Below are 20660 nucleotides of genomic sequence, written 5' to 3'. Positions count from 1 at the left end.
AACTTCATAATTACAATAAACTCACGAGGATTGTGGAAACATCTACACAACTCTAGAGATAAGACAGCAGGCCAGTCAAGATAAGAAACAAAATTCACGTCTGTAGATTCAGTATGCCCAAAAGCTGTGTATTTTGGTCTTTAAAACCATTTTTTTAAAACTAGCAACAGTTTTCTAGAAAGAGCTAGCATGCTCTGGGGGGAGATTTTGTATGGCACAGAAGAGATTTAAGAGCACAAATCACACTAACCTATCAAATGATGCTCCTAAATCCTTAGGTGCTTTTAGGACTCTCTCCTCCTCTAGCCGTACACAAATATCCATGTATAGATTTAGAAAGCAGAGGATAAGCTGAAGGGAGCATAAAAACTATTTGATTCTTAGCAAATGAACTGATAGACTCAACTTGACAATTTACAGCTTCATGACTATAAAGTAGTAGAATATGCAAATTATTGTTGGTATGGTAACTGCCCAAAAATACAACGTATAAGTACCGAGAAAGAATAACTTTGGCTAAAAGTGATCTCTGTCATTACAGATCACAATGCGGATCACCAAGAGACTGGACTTTAAATTAAAAAAAAAAAAAAAAAAAAAAACAACCAACCCACACACCTGGTCTACGCTATGCAACTTGGGACATCTTATACCGTACTACTTGCAATGAAGATGGAAATCTAGAAAAAAGTGACCAAAAACTAAAATAATGTAACCAGGACATATGATAAAGATAAAAGCACAGAACAGTAGTCTTATAAACCTATTAAACAAAATTGGGGGACTGGTTGAAACATTGTTATTTAGGCAAGAAGCTTTGATCTCAAATTAAAATGCATGTATGAAAATATTAGCAACTGTTGGAAATGGGCCACATCCACCCTAATTGAATTGGCCTCATTAGCACTGACCCCCACTTGGTAAGGCAACTCACATCTTTTCACATGCTGTATATTTATACCTGCCTACTTTTTTTTTTACTCCATGCATCCGATGAAAGTGGGTTATAACCCACAAAAGCTTATGCCCAAATAAATTTGTTAGTCTCTAAGATGCCACAAGGACTTCTTTGTTTTAGCTACAGTATTATCCTAAAGAGTGAAGGAATGATTTACCTGGATGAGATCAGCAATGGCTTTGCTAATGATTTTCATCTAGGAGAGCCATAGATAAACTAGATACCTTTTTCTCCCTATAATTATTTCAATAACCCACGCAAACTCCATCATAAATTATTTCTTTGTGCACCATTCCCAATCCTAAAATAGTCATAATAGACAAACTATGAATAGAGAGACAAGGTGGGTGAGATAATATGTTATTAGGCCAACTCCTGTTGGGAAGAGAGACAAACTTTCAAGCCACACAGAGTTCTTCTTCAGGTCTGAGAAAGGTACTCTAAGCATCACAGCTAACTGCAAGTTGGAACACATTGTTTTGCATAAGAAGTTAGCCCATATTCTAAGGGACCACTCAAGGTAGGGTGGCCCACTAACACCTCTGCAGTCATAGGACAAAAAGAGGTGGTTAGTGGCTTGCAGACTATTGTAATAAGCCATAAATCCAGTGGATTTGTTTGGTTCATGATTTTTAGTGTCTAGCAGAGTTATGAATTCAAGTTATGAAGTGAACTCACAGGAAGATAATAAAAGACCAAAAACAAAAAAACAAACAAACCAACAAAAAAAAAAACCCTACCCTGTCACTTGCACAAAATGATCACTCTATATGTGAGATATCAGCCCTCATCCTCAAAGGAAACGTGCACAATGCTTTCAAAAGATGAGCCTAGGAGCTAAAATTCATAACTCTGCTGGGCACTAAAAATCATGGACTAAACAGAGACACTGGATTTATGGTTTATTACAATAGTCTGCAAGCCACTAACCACCTCTTTTTGTCCTATGATTGCAGAGGTGTTAATGAGCCACTCTATCTTGAATGGTCTGTGACAGGGTCCACTCAGCTCACGTGAGCACCTCCTATTGGGTGTTTGTGTACCTGCTCTCTCTCAGCTTTTACTGTGCTCTCTACCAGTAGTGTCCTCTTTTTCAGGTGGGTTTTTGGTGAACCGCCCTCTGGCCAAGTCACACACAATTCACGGGTGAAACAAAACAGACTCCTTCCAGGGTAATCAGTCCAACAGGGCCTATCCCAGTACCCTCGCTGGTCTTCTGCAGCACTCCCTGGGCTAATTCTCAAATAGTTCCTGCTCTGGCATGGAGCAGTGCCCCCAGGACTTCCTCCCTGGAAACTCGTCGCTCTGTAGCGAGCCTCGACTGACCCCAGCTCTTCAGCTGAGTCAATCTTTCTGTTCAGTTCATCCCCATTTTGGGGTCTTCAGCTCCTTAAAGTTCAATATATATTGACCCCTTTGGGGTCTTCAGCCCCTTCCCTGGACCTATGTAAACTCCCTTCTCAGGGCACTTAGCCACTTCGCCTACAGCTAGTGTGGGGCTCACCCACTACAAAGGGTCCCAATCCGGGGACCCTAGAAACACCAGCCACTTGCTGCATCCCTTTAACTAACTTGTTGCTGCTACTGTTCTCTGGGTCACTTCCCTGGGGCCCCAGCACATTCAGCTTCACTCTTACCTCAAACTGAAGTTGTGCTTGAGTCCCAGCAGCCAGCCAGGAGAACCTTCCTTGCTCTCTGGGTCTGTGCCAGCAACTGCTCTGTCCAGACACTGTAACTGCTGCAACCAGCCAAGGGCACTGCCCTTCCTTCTCTGGCTCCAGCCAGCAACTGAATCTGTTCAGGCCCAGCAGCTCCTTTTATATGAGCCTGCTGGGCTCTGATTGGCAGCTTCCCTGAAGCCTCTCTACTCTAATTGGCTGCTTCCCACATAGCCTCTCTCAACAGCTTGGAGAACTCACCTCTTCTGCTCTTTCCTTGGGGTGTGGCGTGGTAGAACTGTGAGGCCTCCAGCAGGGGGCCTGTGGGCCTAGTACACTCTGTCACAGGCCCCTTATATTATGTATTAAATACTTATGCTAAACAATCTGTTCCACCTTGTATGTAGCTGTGATGCTCAGAGTACCTTTCCCAGATCTGAAGAAAAGCTCTGTGTGGCTCGAAAGCTTGTTTCTCTCACCAACAGTAATTGATCCAATAAAAGATATTACCTCACCCACTTTGTCTCTCTAATATCCTAGGAACAACACAGCTACAACTACACTGCATATGAACTATGAATAGTCAGTTAAAAGGGGAAGAAGATTCAGTACTTAAACTTATTAATTTTGCTAACCAGATACCTAGGAGTTCACATTTCATTTTTACTGAACATATTAACCACAAGCACTTAATAGAAAGAAATTTTCCAATATAGACTTAATTAATCTTTATTTAATTTCTCTTAGGTCCACATTTATTATTAATAATTATTTATATTACAGAAGGACTCAGGAGTCCCAATCAAATACAAATTTTTTAAAAAGAAACTTTTTGGTACTTATCCATTATAGACAAAAAAATAAGCACAAGCTTAATTTAAATTAAAACAAAAACCAAAAAAAATTACAGGTAGTTTCTAAATCTGGATTGGTCAAGTTAAATGATTCTCAGCATGTGTCAACATAAAGTTCCACTGCCCCCAGTTACTGCTGAAGTAAGCTGTTGTCTTTGGGCCTTTCCACACCTCAAACAGATATACTGTGTATCACAAACATCCTAAACAACAAATTACTTTTTGTCTATGAGAAAAAAACTCTATAGTACAGTGATCATATAATTCATAATAGCTTGGGATAGCAATGAAGACCATTACTAAAAATGTATTATAGGCCAAACTGCAGAAGTCATTTCTGATTGCCATTAAAAACTTCCTAGTAAAAATCCTAAACAGAATTATAAGGGAAAATGAAATTCAGAACCAATATACAAGTCCTAAAAACACTATCTTAATTTCACCCTAGTGACCAATTGGCCATAAAAAAGAAACTTTATCTATGACATAATACATTGCTTGATCATAGAGACTAATTCTTACTGATTTCAATTGAATCACTAAGGCCTGGTCTACACTAGGACTTTAATTCGAATTTATCAGCGGTGTGGATGCTAATCGAACACACTGCACCACTCTGTTGGCGCTCTGGACAGCAGTCCGAGCTTGGATTCTCTGGCCAGCCACACAGGAAATGAAAATTTGAATTCATTTTCCTGTCTGGCGGTTTGAATCTGACGTTCTGGTTGCACATCTGCAGAGCTCTCCAGCAGAGGAGTCCGGGCAATCCCAGAATAGAAGAGGTCCCCAGCATGGACTGACAGGAAGTCATGGATCTGATCGCTGTGTAAGCCATGAAAGAGAAAGGATACAGCCGGGATGCGATGCAGTGCGCGTGAAAGTGAAGGACCTAAGACAAGGGTATCAAAAAGTCAGAGCAGCAACCCAGACATGGGCACTGCATGCCATTCTAGGTGGGTCTGCCACAACTGCCCCACCAGTGGAATAGTGTGACAGTTCCTCCTCGATGTTCACCGATGGGGAAGATGAGGAAGGGTCTTTTGAGGAGGCGACAGCGAACCCACTCGCTTCCCTGACAGCCAGGATCTCTTCATCACCCTCACAGAGATCCCCTAGAATCAGGGGAAGGATCAAGTGCTACAAACAGGGCAACATTTATTTTTAAGAAACAGGTATATAAAAAATAGAAATACTATATAAAAATTTTAAATATCAAACTATACAAAAAGTAGGTCAACACATATAGGAATCGAGCAATAATCCTCTGGGGACAGTTCAAAAGCTCTCAGAGAGCAGCTGGAAAAGCCTCAGCAGGAGGTTCCTAGGCCATCCTAATGTAAACATGGCAGCATATGGTCCTGGTCTGTGCAGGGCTTCTCTTAGCATCCGCTCTCTCTGAGTCCGAGTGACACGCCTCAGGGTAATGTCGTTCTGGAAGTGCTGCATCTAATTAGGGAATTAGTGTACTGTTACTATTGTGAATGGTAGACTTTTACTTTGCATAAGAATGAACAGCCACGTGTTGGAGGCCACAGAGGAAAAGCATACAGTGATCTTTCCGTGCACTGGCGGCTGCAAAAGGCTCATCCTTTCTGCTTTGCACATTGCCTTTAGCAGGAGAGCACAGCTAACCACTAACTGATAAGCAGTATGTACTGTAAGGCTTACCAGGACTTTGTGCAAGAGGATGCAGCTGTCTTTCCTCGCCTAGCTATCCAGTGCAATGAATCTCGGACTAGTTCTGAGATCTCCTGAGACTTGGTTCCCTCTTTGGTCTTGTTAACTGAAACTGACTAGACTGTGTTTACTGTTGGCAAACATGTATGTGTTCAAATCACCTACTTTTCGCATCACACAGCAAAAGACTAGGGATGACATGTTCCAGGAACTGATGGCCTGCTCCAGGCAGAGCAGAGACAGTGGAGGAGACCCTGTGTCAGCGAGGATAGGTGGCGGCAGGAAGACCAGCAGGTGACTCAAACGCTGCTTGGTCTAATGATGTAGATGTTCTGCAAGACCGCAGACAGGAGGAGAGCCCCCTGCAGTGCATCTGCCCCCTCACCCAAAGTTACAAGAAGGAGAGAACTGTCACTGCAGCGCTAATGTACAAGACACCTCTCGTGCTCTAAATTTGTACAAGCTCTTTCCTTACAGCATCAACCAGTCCCAACTCCAAGTTTAAACCCCCCACTGTGTACTACATTATTAAAAGCGGTTTGGTGTTACTCACTGTTTCTGTCAGAAGACTTTCTGTGGGTGTGTGTGGGGGTAATTGTAATTGCAGTGCATAGCCCACAGTGCCATGGTACAGACTTGGGTGCAGGGTCAACTGCAGGGCACACACAGACTGCAGTCACTAGGCACCAGGGACAGTCTGTGTGGTGTATGCTGCCCGGTCTTTCCTTGATGTGCATGCTTGTCCAGGGTCCTGGTGCCTGCCATCCCGAATGTAAAGGCAGGCTTATCCTCCCGGTGCCCTGAGCCCCAAAAGAGCCCTCATCCACCTGCAAACCCACCCATTCCTGCAACAGGAGGCTGTTGGACAAGCGGTCTGTACATCAGTGCACACCTTACCCAGCACAGAATGCTTCCATGTTTCACAGAAATGCAAAGTCAACGAAAGATTTATTATTAATTACTGAAACATGTCCTTAGCTTTAAAATGTCCTTTGGAAGTGGGGAAACTTGGTTTGTGATCAGGCTCTCTTAAAATCAAGTGGACAGTCACAGGTTACCCTGCTCTCGCTGGGATATTCTCTCGTGTCTGGCTGATCGTAAACAGCAGCCAGGCGATTTGCCTCAACCTCCTGCTCTCACAGAGATTGTGGAGCACACAGCAAGCAGCAATAACTACGGGGATATTCTTTTCGCTGATGTCCGGCGAGTCAGTAAGCTCCGCCATCTGCACACTCCACCACCATTCTGCACTTGCTCAGCCGGTAGTTGAAGAGTTCCTTCTCACTGTCCAAGGCGCCTGTATAGGGCTTCATGAGCCAGGGCATTAGCGGTAGGCCGGGTCCCGAGGATCACTGTAGGCATCTGCACATCCCCAACCGTTATTTTGTGGTCCGGGAAGAAAGTACCTGCCTGGGCGTCTAAACAGACCAGAGTTCCTGAACACCATGAACCTTGCCCGCCCGCCCACCCGGCGTTGATGTTGGTCCTATGGTCCACCACAGCATGCAGCACCATTGAAAAGTAGCCCTTTCGGTTAATGTACTCGCTGGCCTGGTGGGCTGGTGCCAGGATAGGGATGTGAGTCCCATCTATAGCCCCACCGCAGTTTGGGAATCCCATCGCGAAGCCATCTATGATGACCTGGACATTTCAGTCACTACCTTTGAGAGCAGTTGCTCAACGATTGCGTGGGCTACTTGAATGACAGCAATCTGCACACTCAGGGCTGCTCGCATCCTTGTGTCCTGGCGCTTCAGGGCAGAGGACAGCAAGTCACACAGTTCAAGGAAAGTGCCCTTACACATCCTGAAGTTTCGCAGCCACTCTGTGTCATCCCAGACCTGCAGCACTATGCGGTCCCACCAGTCTGTGCTTGTTTCCAGAATCGGACCCATTGCCACCATGATCTCCACTGCCCGGCGTACCCTGGTTTCTGAGAGGTCTGTGCCACTCTCCTCATTCTCAGCAGCTGACTGTGGAAGAGGTGGGGCTCCATGCTCGCAGTGCTGTGGCGTTTTTCCCCAGCAGGCATTGCGAGCTCTACCCAGCATTCCAATGGGCAGCGGAACTGTGGGATAGCTTCCCACAGTGCAAATAGTCCTGTAGTGTAGACAAGGCCTAAGAGGAAGAGACAATGTTCAGGTTTACTGATACTGAGCAATTATTGTACTAGTGATATGTCATAATACCAAACAGATGTTAACAATGTTTTTTATTGCAAGACAGTGTTTTTCCCTTCTCTGCTACAAAGCTTCATAATAGGTAGGATAGAGGTAGAACTTATTATCTAAACATTCCATATCTATGGCCTCTTTCTAGTCCAACAACTATGCAACCCACAAAATCAAGATAATTCAGAGATAAGACTGCCATACATGGCTATATTGTGCCTATGCACTCGCATATGAATGTGGCTCTGTGTCAGAGAAATCCAGAGCACTTAAGCATTACAATTATTTTTAATAAAACAAACTGCAACCAAAATGAAAATCTGTCAGTCAGATTTTTGCCATGTTTTTGTAAGGCGAGCTTAAACCCTAGAAATCTGGATTCATGAAATAGTGGCCATGCTAACTATAGCTCTACAGTCCTTTAAAGAGGATTTTTAATTTCTCAAATATCCAAAAATATTACCCAGATTCCTCTTAAAACAAAGATTATTCTGCTTTAAAATCCCTGACTTAAACCAAATTCTGAGACTTTCCAGGATTGAGATTTCATACTAAAAGCACTTTTCCCACATCTCTACCAGATCACCTGAAGAGTTATAATGCCTACAATAGCCATATTTGTACATCTAGACAAGAAATTGACATTTTAATTTATTGGATGCTTTTGTATTATCTATCTGGCATAACCTCCAACTTCAAAACCAACACAAGCTTTTTTCTTTTAGCACTGGTTCCTAAAAGGAAACAATGTTTAAGTGCAAGAACAAAGGACTGAGGAAGCACCGGGTGGCGGGTTGTTAGGAGTGGGCTGCTGGAAGTTTGAGATTCTCCTGAACTCGAACAAAGGAGTCATAGGGCTCTGAGTTGGCCAAGATGGACCATGTTGTATTTTTCTGGTCTCTATGCTAACCAAGGACTTTCTACACAGTGTTCCAGACATCTAATAAACCTTACTGCTTTTAGAACTCTGGCTGAGAGTCACTGCAGATGCTGAAGGTGAGAGTGTATTGCTCCCTTTGGGTGTACAAGTCTCTCTCAAGCTGACTCACTGAAAGGAGCTCACGACGTGAAGTAGGGGTGCTGAAAGCTACAAGGTTCAGTCTGAGGAGGTGGTGAAGCCAACTGACTTATTCTGGTGAAAGAGCAAGATTCTGAGGGGGGGGAGTGTCTGGCACACTGAAGTGGTCCTCCCAGGTACTGTTCCAGAGTACTTGACCTGGGGATCCATGACAACCTATAATGGAAAAGCCCTTCTCCCAGTGCAAAAATATTGTTTTCTTAAGATAAGCATGTCTATTTAGAGAGTGATAACGGGGAGGAATCTTGGGTGACACATATGACAATTTCCTAAAATATCTTGGACAAACCTTACTGAATTAAGTTAAACTTTATTGAATTAAGATTAAGTATTTTAGGAGTTCATTGTATTAAAAATGCAAATGTTTATTATTATTGAATAGTATGTAAATATCTCTAAGGAGAGAGACCCAACTAATGTAAACCTTGGGAAATGTTATGGGCTTTGAAGCACTCTTTGAAACAATGTGCTACACAAAGTTAAATGGGATTCCTAGGAAATACTTGGGTGGAGGGGAAGACAACTTCTCACCTCCAGAGCCATTCTTTTGAAGCTGCATCCTGAGGAGAAAGCCTTTGACTGTTGATCACCTGTTACATAAAGATCAGACCAGAGGCTCAAATCAGATTCATGGAGGTACTTGTTCTGAGTTAACACTGTTATGAACACTTGCAACCACAGAAAAAACCCTCGATGGCTTTGAAGAACTGCTCATGAGATAGAGCCCTTGCTGGGGGTTAACTCTGGTAAGTTTATTAGCATGCACATAGGTTCTTTTATTATTTTAATATGTTTTCTCTGTAGCACTTCTATCTTAAGAATAAATGTGCTTGCTTAGAAAGAGCTGTGTGGTAACTTAACTGTGGGTAATTATATTGTTTATAGCCTCTGAGGAGAAAAGCAAAGTACAGAAACAAATCTGTTTAAGAAGTCTGCCTTGTTGGGGACAAGGAAATGTGCAACCTGGAAAAACCCTGGTTAGGAGGTGACAGCTGGGGAGCCGGAAGCCTGAGAATGGGTGCCCTCGCTGGACCATGGAAGGGGAATACAGGCAGAGTTGTCCTTAACTGTGACACTTTGCTGTTTTCTGTTATCCTTAGGACCAAATGCACCTGCTCAACCAATCACCTTGTGTGTTAAGAGACTATAGCTAGACTCATAGATATGGCTGGAGACCACCTGCTTTGATGTGGCAGCACATGGTGATCCCTTTCATTAATGAGCACTCTTAGAGCTATTGTATTTGAGACTACAGAAAGTCTGATTTACCTCTTAGCCCCCGGAATGGAAGCATCTATTAAAAAACATTTAAATCTGATGTAATAACAGAAAAAAAGAGTGTGCCTTACCCGAGTCCTTAAAAATTTTGTCCCCAGGGCAGAAGTGTTTTGCTTTCTCATTCTGAGGGCATAGGTGATTTACTAGGAACTGAAGTACTCTTTGATTTGTGCCCAGGAACTTGTTTAGAAGACTTGGTCTTCAAATACTGCCTAGTACCAGAAACTCCTGGAGATGTCATCTGCATCCCAGGCCACCACCTGAAATGTCTCCTACTATACTAGTAGAGTGGAGAAAAGGTTCTGAGCATCTGACTATATGACAGGCTGAATAGTAGACATGGAAGGGCTACATGAAAACATTTGAACTCTGTAAATATGCATTGGCTGGTTAACCTGATTCTGCAATTGAAGAATAAAATTGAAGCCTAAAAATCAGAGTGAATCTCCAGGCAGAAATGCAGAAGCATGAATGAGCTATCAGAAGAAGAAGATCCCATCAATTAAACACAATGCATCCATTCTTAGGGACGGAAAGAAGTAACTATAAGCTGATGAGGCATAGGAAGCAGTACAACATCTTAGAAGCTTATTCCGTTTCAAGGAGAATCTTTTAAGTGTAAGTGCTCCTGGAAAATTAAGGAAATTAATACTCTGCTGAAATAAAAGATAAGTAAGCAAAGAGATTAAATCAAGGGATGAGAAGCTGGAAAGATTAGGTCTCACATGAAAACGTATGGTTTTGCTCCTGACTATAATGATGAACTCGCCTTCGTGTCCTTGAATATGGAGAGCTTACTTCGGTTGGCAGACTATCAAGGACTTCGCAACTTCACTTCCACAGATTTCAAAGGTATGTGGGTCAAAAGTAATCCTAAAAATAGAGGAAGCAGGGAGACTGTCACATAAAAACCTAAGGGCTAGAGGTCAAAAATTCCCCTCTGTAAGATGGCTGCCTGTAGTGATCACAGAACCAGCAAATTGGGGCTGTGACACAGTATCTTAGGGAAGGAGCCTGGAGCATGCCACATCTCTATTAATGGCTGTTTTGGTGGTGACTGTGGTCATGATTACCCAACAGTTGTTTCCCTAGACCAGATGATTCATTGTGAGATCAGCACTAACACGCCTCATCTACACTAGACGTTGACAAAAGTCAGGTTTCATCGACAAAACAGTGCAGGTATATACACAACTATGCTCCTCCCGTCAATTTAACTCTCCTGCTATGATGACGACATAAAACCACCTCAATGAGCAGTGCAGAGCTTTTTGCGACAAAATTAGAGCGATGCCATGTCAGTGTAGACACTGCACTAAGTGGCCTCCAGGAGGTGTCCCAAAATGCCCATCATGACCGCTCTGGTAAGCAATTTCTATTCCGCTGCCCTGCAGCTAGTTACACAGGCATGCATCCTTCCCACATTAAAGCCCCAGGAATTTTTGAAATTCCATTTCCTGTTTGCTCGGTGTGGACAGCTCACATCAGATCTTCCCAGCTGACCATGCAAATGGGCTGCCATATGGAGTAAAATGGAGTGGCTGGATCTGTTGGGTCTCTGGGGAGAGGAGGCTGTGCAGTCACAGCTTTAATCTACCCATAGGAACTTTGACACCTACAAGCAGATTGCTTGTGGCATGGATGAGAAGGGCTATGAAAGGGACATGCAGCAATGCAGTGCTAAGATAAAGGAGCTGAGAAAGGTGTACCAGAAGGCAAAGGAGGCCAACTGTTGCTATGATATTGCATCAAAATCATGCCGTTTCTACAAGGAGCTGCACGCCATCCTTGGTGGCAACCCCACCTCCACGAGCCCCATGGATACTTCGGGAGGGCTGGAGGCAGCAGCCAGGAGAGTCAACTCTGAGGACAAAGTGGTGGATGAGGAGGTCGAGTTGGAAGAGGATGTGGGACAGATGACAGGCTCGTCCAGTGGTGTGGGGAGCCAGGACCTCTTTTTGATTCTGATGGGGTCTAGCCAGTCCCAGCACTCCAGGTCTGGCATGCCTGAAGCAGGAAAGGGGAACTCCGGTAAGTACTTTTTCTTTGATAGTGCATGGTTACATGAGGTAGAGGTGTCACATGGCACATGTGGCAGAAGGGATAGAAATTAACAACACTAGGTACTGTTAGCCTCTGCTTTGCATTCCCAGTGCAGCTATGCAGTGGAGCCATGCAGAAAAGTTTGTTAATGCAAACTGAGATCTCCTGGGAATCCTCCATAGAGATCCCTAGGAAACTTTCCTGCAGATACTCTGCAATCCTCTGCCGAAGGTTCCTTGGCAGAGCTGCTTTGTTTCTTGCCCCATTGTAGAAAACTTTGCCACACCAATCAGCAATTACTTCTGTAGGAACCTAAGCAGCACAGAGGCACGCAGCATACGGACCGTCTGAAGCTGCATGCATGAAGGAAATGTACCCTTGCATCTTCAGTAACCTTCAGTAGTGTGATTTCAGGTTCAATCGCCCCCTGCCTGTGGAAAATGTGCCAGTATTCAGAATACTGTCCTCATGTGCTGTACTGATCCCCTTCTGAAATCACCTAGACCCTGTCGTGTCTTGCACCCCCTGCCCCAACCCAGGCAGAACTCACCATATTTAGCACTCAGGCCGTGCTGCATGCTTGCCAAATGAAAGTGAGAAAGAGGTGTATGTAACTTTTATGATTTAAGACTGTGAGTGCGCACACAATACTGACTCTGTGTATAGTTTCTTTTGCTTTTGCAGATTGTGCTCTTGAAGGCCAGCTTCTACATGCTGGCGGAGTGCCTCCATCACATACGGAGGAAAATGAAGAGGAGTAAGGAGGACACGTTTCAGGAATTGCTGCAATTGTCAGATCAGGCCGATAGTGAGCACAGAGTGTGGACAGAGACAATAAACGAGAAACTACAAATGGACAGCCAATAGAGGAGACAGGGTCAGAAGCAGATAATAAAGTTAATGGAAGATCAAATAGAGATGCTAAGGTCCCTGATTGAGCTGTAGGCAGAACATATGCATGCCTGACTCCCACTAAAGCCCATACAGAACTGCATTCCTAGCCCTCCCCAAACTCCCCACACACATTCCTCTCACGTTCCCGGCCCGTGGCAGTACCCCTTGCACTCCACTCCTAAGGATATTTTCCATAATGATAGCTGGACTTACATGAAGCTGTGAGATCCTCACTTCAGCGAGTGCTGTTCAGTGTCACGTCCTTTGTAAGAAATCATAGAATCACAGGACTGGAAGGGACCTTGAGAAGTCATCTAGTCCAGTCCCTGTACCCATGGCAGGACTAATTATTATCTAGACCAGTGGTCCCCAACGCGGTGCCCACGGGCACCATGGCACCTACCGGGGCATTTATGTGCACCCACCTACTGACAAGGGAGCACCCTGCTGCCGAGCGCGGCTGCCAGACAAGCGACAACGTCAAGAAGCGTCACTGCCTAAACACCGCTGCTCCTCAGCATTTCGGTGGTGATGCTTCTTGGCGTTGCCGCTTCTCGGCGGCATTTTGGCAGCTGTTTGTCCGGCGGCCACGCTCCTTGGCGGTACTTCGGCAGCTGGTCGTACGGCGCCCGCCACACTGAAAAGTTGGGGACCACTGATCTAGACCAGTGGTTCTTAACCTTTAATGCAGCCTGCTCCCCTTTGGTTCTCAAAATATGTTCTTGCACCCCTTATCAAAAATCAAAATATGTTCTTGCACCCCTTAAACCTAAAAAATGTTCTCACACTCCTTAAACCTAGATATATTTTTGTTTGTATATTACAGTAATCATTAAAAAAATTATGTTAATAAATACATAGGTTCGATGAAACAAAGTAGTTGTACTTACATGCCTGTGCTTAATTTGGGTTTTTGATGATTTATCTTATAAAAAAAAATCTAGTATGTCTCACACCCCCAGGGGTGTGTGCACCCCCGGTTAAGAACCACTGACCTAGACCATTCCTAACAGGTGTTTGTCTAACCCGCTCTTAAAAATCTCCAATGGTATTTATCCATAAAGCATATCATGTGAGGTCTCTACTGAAAGTTTGTAACTTATCAATACTCAATCACTGTCAGATGTGTGTAGAGTTGATATTTAAGGAATAATGTAACTATATTGACAATTATGCCCTTGTGGTCTTGGAATGAGTGAGAGTCACCAGGGAATAATATGTCTCGGTGATGGTCCATTCAAGCTGAAGGGAGTTGTCACTCCTCTGCAGCTAGCTGATTATGTAATATATTGCTCAATTGTCTACCTTTGCACCAACCCAGAAAAGTCAATGGAAAACCATCAAAGACAAACTATAAACATTGAAACCACTTGGAAGTGAAATGGAATATATGACTGAGAGGTAATTGCCCTGTGCATGAAAAGACTGATTCACATATGACAGGGTAGAGAAAGACACACTGGATCCATTCACTGAGGAGGTACCTTGATGAATGGGTATGCTTCATGAAAGTCTGAGTCATAGCTCTCTGGGACTAGCAAGTGCTGTGAAAGACTGAACTTTAGGATCAGAATCCACATTATTAGATAGGAAAAGTAATTGTCAATAAGTGTAGGCCCTTGTTCATGTTTTATGATTTCGTTTTATATGTAACCATTGGTATCTATCAGTCACATTTGCTTCTATTTAATCTCTATTCTTTCTTAAATAAATTTCCTTTTGTTTTTCTATAACTGAACTCAAGTGCTGTGTGTGATACAAGAGTGGTGGTAAAGTAAAATTGGTAAACTTTGGAAACAGTGGATCTGGAATTTCTGTGGGTATCCAATGGTCAGGGGCTGGATACCACAGGGAGATCGTTTCCAGGGATTTAAAGGGGGGCGGTATAACCAGGCCAAAACAGGGCTGGTACAGAGCTAACACCTAACTGGCACATGCACAACTTCCTCATGCTGGAGGCAGGTGGCAACAAGATGACTCACAGCCCTGGGTGCCCTGAGAAATGTGACAAACATCTAAAGTAATACTCAAATACAAAGAAGTGTCTGCTGAACAAAATCACTGTTTAGCCTCCTTGCTGGGCTGGACTTGCTTTTATTGCCTCCAAATCGTCATCTCCTGCTCTCTAACCTGCCTCCTCCCTGGAGGTACCACATGTTTTTCAAGCAGCATGGTAGGCCGCTTGCGAGGAAGCTGGGTAGCAGCAGATGCTGCCATGCACATGGCAGAATAGGCGGGTGGACCAACAGTTCCTGCCGCATCCCTTCCCAAGGCAGTCAGCTTGGGGGTGGAGACTGGGAGGCGAGACCCCTACTCTGCAGCATGGTATTTCCCATAACTCTTTGTGCATTGCATTCGATTGGCTTATTGGTGGCATCTGCATGTTCAAACAACTTTATTGGTATGCACAGTGTTAACATATGGTGAAGCACAAGCAACATCTGTTTAAAAAAATGTTATACAAAATTTGATCAATTTTTTCAAGTTTGTTTGTGACTCTTTCATACATTCTTGCAACCCACTTCTGAGTCGTGACCCAAGGGTTGAGAAACACTGCTTTAAATCATCACATACTATTTTTTCCACAAGACCTCTAACTCCCGCTACCGGCTCCACTGGTGACATTGTGACACAAACCATTAGTGCCAATTGGCAAAGGGTTCACTGTTCTTTACAAGCAACTCCTGTCAAACTCATTATACTGGCACTACAAGGTATTTACATCCCAGTTATGCTAAACATTCGTACGCCACTCAATGCTTCAGCCACCATTCCAGAGGACACGCTTCCATACAGATGATCATTAAAAAAATGTGTCAATTAAATTTGTGACTGTACTCCTTGCGGGGAGAATTATATGTCTCCTGCTCTGTTTTACCCACATTCTACATATATTTCATGTTATAGCAGTCTCAGATGATGACCCAGCACATTCGTTTTAAGAACGCCTTCACAACAGATTTGACAAAATGCAAAGAAGGTACTGATGTGAGATTTCTAAAAATAGCTACAGGACTTGACCCAAGGTTAAGAATCTGAAGTGCTGTCCAAAATCAGAGAGGGACAAGGTGTGGAGCATGCTTTCAGAAGTCTTAAAAGAGCAACACTCTGATGCGGAAACTACAGAACCCAAACCACCAGAAATCAACCTTCTGCTCGTGGCATCTGACTCAGATGATGAAAATGAACGTGTCAGTCCACATTGCACTGGATCATTATCAAGCAGAACCCATCATCAACATGGATGCATGTCCTCTGAAATGGTGTTTGAAGCATGAGGGGACATATGAATCTTTAGTGCATCTGGCACATAAATATCTTGCAACACCAGCTATGACTGTGCAATGCGAATGCCTGTTCTCACTTTCAGGTGATGTAAACAAGAAGCAGGCAGCATTATCTCCTGCAAATTGTAACTAACCTTGTTTGTCTGAGTGACTGGCTGACCAAGAAGTAGGACTGAGCGGGTCTGTAGGCTCTAAAGTTTTATATTGTTTTATTTTTGAATGTAGGGTTTGGGTTTTTTTACATAATTCTACATTTGTAAGTTCAACTTTCATGATAAAGAGATTGCACTACAGTACTTGTAGGAGGTGAATTGAAATTTTTTTGTTTTTGTTTTTTACAGTGTAAGTATTTGTAATCAAAAATAAATATAAAGTGAGCACTGTACACTTTGCATTCTGTGTTGTAATTCAAATTAATATATTTGAAAATGTAGTAAACATCCAAAAATATTTAAAATAAATGGTATTCTCTTGTTGTTTAACAATGCGGTTAATCGCAATTAATTTTTTTAATTGTGCGATTAATCACAATTTTAATCACTTGACAGCCCTAGTAAATAGGTTTCTGATGTTAGGGGTGAAGCCATCTTATTTACAAACAAAGTTCCTGCAGGCTCACTACATTTCTTTTGGGTGCCTCACCAGCCAGGAAGAAGGGATGTGGAAAGGGCACTTAGTGCTGTTCATTTTAAGTAGCCCCCCATCATCTGATACACACTAAGGATCATTTGTGATATGTTTAGGTCTTGTCTTGGATACAAGACTTCCAGAAGGGGATTCTTTAACCAGGAAGAGACAGCTAAAACTGATTGCATCCCCTTCCTGACTTGTCTGCAAACTGATAAGATCTGTACTTCTAATTCTATATTGCAAAATTGAGAGGTTCAGGCAATTTGATAGAAAAAATAGGTTTGTGAATCTTATTGCAGGAGCAAAATTTTGATCACTTCACCTGTATGTCTGGTGCAGAGATAAATAGCCTCGAATTCTTGAGGGCATAGTCCAACATACCATCCAAACGTCTGGATACCATAAAGGGAAGAACCATTATTCTTAATTTAAATGAAAAATACTACTAACATCATCCTACTGCAAATGTATCAGTGGTCAGAACCACAAAGCCAAGCAGACTGGGTCAGAACTTCTCTAAAATAGTCACTAAGATTGAGGTATTCCTGATCCCTATTATTTAAATTACTAAAGGGTGGGGAGAATTATATTTATAGTTTACTTTAGATGTAGGTATTTTCTTCACAAATTTCTATCTCTTTGAATGTGTGTCATACATTAGATGACAGCAAAAGACACATATGAACAAGAGTTAATATATATATGAGATGTCAAAATATGTTGTACTGAGAAAACTCTCAATTTTTCCAGTTGATTATTTCTATCTAAAATATCACAAAACAAAGTCTAATGTAGTCTGAACTTTAAATACACTCTTAATATTGGGTCTGTGTAAGGAGAGAAGAAAAAAGTCTCAGAATTGAGTGTGAAATCTTGCACACCAATTCCATTATATTTTTGTACAATTAAATAGAGAGAGAGAACACTTTTGTTCTATTTCCTAAAGGAAAAGGGAAACTATCCTTCCTTTATGCCTCTTTGGGGCTGGACTGGAGAGATTATGGTAATTTGGGGAGATGAAAAAGGTTGTAGAGAAACTCACTAGATTAACTTTTGAGATTCTGATTCTAAAACAATCTTTACTTTCTGCAATGTAACTGCCTAAGAGATTAAATAGTCTGCCAAATCAAACTTTTTCCCATTATTAAAGGGAGTGGTAAGGATGCAAAAAAAAAAAAGAAAAGAAAAAAAGGTTCTGGAGACAAATTGTAACAGATGCTCTAGCACTGGAGGAAGACTAGATGGATTTTTCCTTAGAATTTGTTTTTGACAACATGATTTCTTTTGGGGGAATGCATTGAGCAGTGCACTCAAAGCCATGTGATCACTTTTCACTGTTCAGAAATTCCTCTAGCCTCTTTCCTTTTTTACTTCACCTTAAGAGATATCTTTGTTCTTACTCTCCATTTCTGTGTCTTGTAGAGGCCTGATAAATAAGGAACCAACTGCAGAAGTTTAAACCCATCTCACTTAGGTTCAAGATATGGACAATCAACTGTCTATATGACTGATATAACTGCCAATTCCTCCTTTCCTCACTCGAGCAGTGGGAAGAGCAGGAAGAGTGGTTATTCAGAAAAGGATCAGGCATTGAAAAAGATTAAAGTAATGTATTGTACTGTCAGCTTCCTTCTCTGTTTTTCTGCCCCACTGCAGTATAAGTATAATATAAAGCAGCAACAAGTATATATCCATGCAATATAAAAGTCACATACAAGAAACTTTCATGCCATGTGGTCTCTTGAATGCAAGCAGTAAGAAAACTAGTGCAATGATGAAAAAAGGGAAGGTTCTAACAAAATGGCACCCAAAAAGTCATTAGCTTTCTTTTCTAAAATAAGGTTTCAGAGTGGTAGCCGTGTTAGTCTGAATCCGCAAAAAGAATGAGGAGTACTTTTGGCACCTTAGAGACTAACAAATTTATTTTGGCATAAGCTTTCTTGGGCTAAAACCCACTTCATCGTATGCATGCAGTGGAAAATACAGTAGGAAGATATATATACACACGGAGAACATGAAAAAATGAGTGTTGCCATACCAACTCTAACGAGAGGAATCAATTAAGGTGGGCTATTATCAGCAGGAGAAAAAAAAACTTTTGTAGTGATAATCAGGACGGCCCATTTCCAACAGTTGACAAGAAGGTGTGAGTAACAGTAGGGAAAAATACCATGGGGAAATAGTTTTACTTTGTGTAATGACCCATCCACTCCCAGTCTTTATTCAAGCCTAATTTAATGGTGTCCTTCGCAAATTAATTCCAATTCAGCAGTTTCTCACTGGAGTCTGGTTTTGAAGTTTTTTTTGTTGTGACTTTTAGGTCTGTAATTGAATGACCAGGGAGGTTGAAGTGTTCTCCGAGTGGGTTTTAGCCCACGAAAGCTTATGCCCAAATAAATTTGTTAGTCTCTAAGGTGCCACAGGTACTCGCCATTTTTTTTTAAATAACTTATTTATTTTGCCACCTTTTGACAATACCAGAAAGGAGGAACACACTTCAGCCTGCAATAGCAACAGTCAAATCACAACATAGTAATTTATTATGACTCCATTACTTCAGCGAAGAATAAAATGGAGATGGGTTTCTTGTCTGACAAGAGGGCACTAGAAAGGGCCATCTTAGAAAGGCAAACAAATGCATTAAGAATGCAGCAGAAGTTGCAAGGATTCTCTGCTTGCAAGAAAATTAAGATAAAGGTTATTGTCAAGTAATTTAGGCTCTGAGTTTTAACACATGTAATAAATGTTATAATTTACTAGGTCCAAAGTGTGATCTGGATTCTAATTTTTAAAGCTAAAAGAACTCCATCATTTTCTTACTCAGAAATCTAAACAGCAGCCACTATTTATATCGGACAAATAATGCTTTTCCTATTGCTACTGAACTCAGATTTCAGGAGTTGTGCAGACATTGCTAATATCGTTGTACAAACAAATTTACAAAGTTTAGCCATGGTGGCTTGCTCACCATAAGGAAAAGAAGCCTGTCAAATGGAAAATTAGTGGGAGAAAATTATTTTCAAACTTCTAAAGGTTTTTATAAACAAGTTTTTATATATATAAATAAAATAAACAAGTCAGAGTCTCCATTTAAATTATTTCCAGTTGTTGCAAACTAACAGTGTTGCAATGATAGCAGTTTCGACCAGGGACCAAAGACTGATTCTACCCACAAAGATCAAGATAGTTTTGACAGATATTTGAAGCAGAGTGACACAAAAGGAAGGAAACTATGGAATCTTCTTAAAATGTAGGGAGTCTTTCAAACCATGATTTCCTAACATTTTACCATTTAGTTCTGATGTTCAACTGCTTCAATCTGGCAAGGGGGCATATTGATTAAACTGATCAGTCCTAAGCAAGTCATAAACAATTAATACTGTTGTAAACTACGGCAAGTGACCATATATTAGATTAAAACTGTACAGGCTGAGAAATCAGTCTAATGCTTTTTAATTTTTTTCCTGCATACTTTTTCAAAATAAAATTATCCTGTATACTTTTATATCCAGTCTAAGATCAATTTACACAGGACTCTATGATGTACAAATAAATGTGGATGAGCACTATTCCTCCTCCTTTCCTCATTGTCTTAGATCATATATTTAAAGTGCACCTACCTTAAGGGACAGCTTATAACACTTCAGAATGTCAGTTCAGTTTGACTGCCATATCCGTTCTATATGATCAAGTTACAGTAGAAGATACTACAGACTTGCAAAACTTAATCATGTTCTTACTATAAGCATTTGAGCAGACACATTGACTTCAAAGTGTTGACTATTTAAGATTAAGTACATGCATAACTTGATTTGCAAAATCAAGACCAAAAAGATTCAGTAATCCAGTATGGTCAGAGAGCAGAAACTGAGAAGGTCAGAAGTTGTGGTGCAGTGGAGGAAGGGGGACAAGTGAATGAGGGGGTTGGATTTTTTGTTGTTATTGTTCTTTTTTAAACATCCTTTAGCCTACAACAAATTTATAGTTAAATTTACTTTTCTAGCAAAGAGTCTCAGCCAGCCAACCTGAACAAGTCAACTAAAAAATACACAAGTTTTAAATTTTAAAACACAATAAGGCTTTGTTATTGCAGAGCTATTTGAGATTGAGGAAATACACCATTTGTGCGTAT

This window comes from Mauremys reevesii, linkage group 5, assembly GCF_016161935.1.
Source record: "Mauremys reevesii isolate NIE-2019 linkage group 5, ASM1616193v1, whole genome shotgun sequence".
Classification (NCBI taxonomy): Eukaryota; Metazoa; Chordata; order Testudines; family Geoemydidae; genus Mauremys; species Mauremys reevesii.
The sequence above is the reverse complement of the archived record's forward strand: the minus strand, read 5'-3'. Positions refer to the sequence as shown.